Below are 330 nucleotides of genomic sequence, written 5' to 3' on the forward strand. Positions count from 1 at the left end.
AAAAAAAAAAAAAAAAAAGAGAGAGAGAGAGAGAGAAAGAGAAAGGAAAAAAAAGAAAGAGGAGGAAAGAAAGGGAGAGAAAGAAAGGAGAGAGAGAGATGGAAAGCAAGAGAGAAAGAGAAAGAAAAAAGAGAGAGAGATTACAGGAAGAGAGAGAAAGACACGTGGCCTGTAATCCCAGCACTTTGGGAGGCTGAGGCGAGAGAACTGCCTGAGTCCACGGGTTCGAGACCAGTCCGGGCAAGTATGCGAGAACACGTCTCCACAGTAAATCAAACATTAGCTGGGCGTGGTGCGTTTGCCTGCAGTTCCGGCTACGTGGAAGGCTGA

This window comes from Carlito syrichta, unplaced genomic scaffold, assembly GCF_000164805.1.
Source record: "Carlito syrichta isolate Samal-C Ts95f unplaced genomic scaffold, Tarsius_syrichta-2.0.1 Scaffold302387, whole genome shotgun sequence".
In the NCBI taxonomy this organism is placed as follows: Eukaryota; Metazoa; Chordata; class Mammalia; order Primates; family Tarsiidae; genus Carlito; species Carlito syrichta.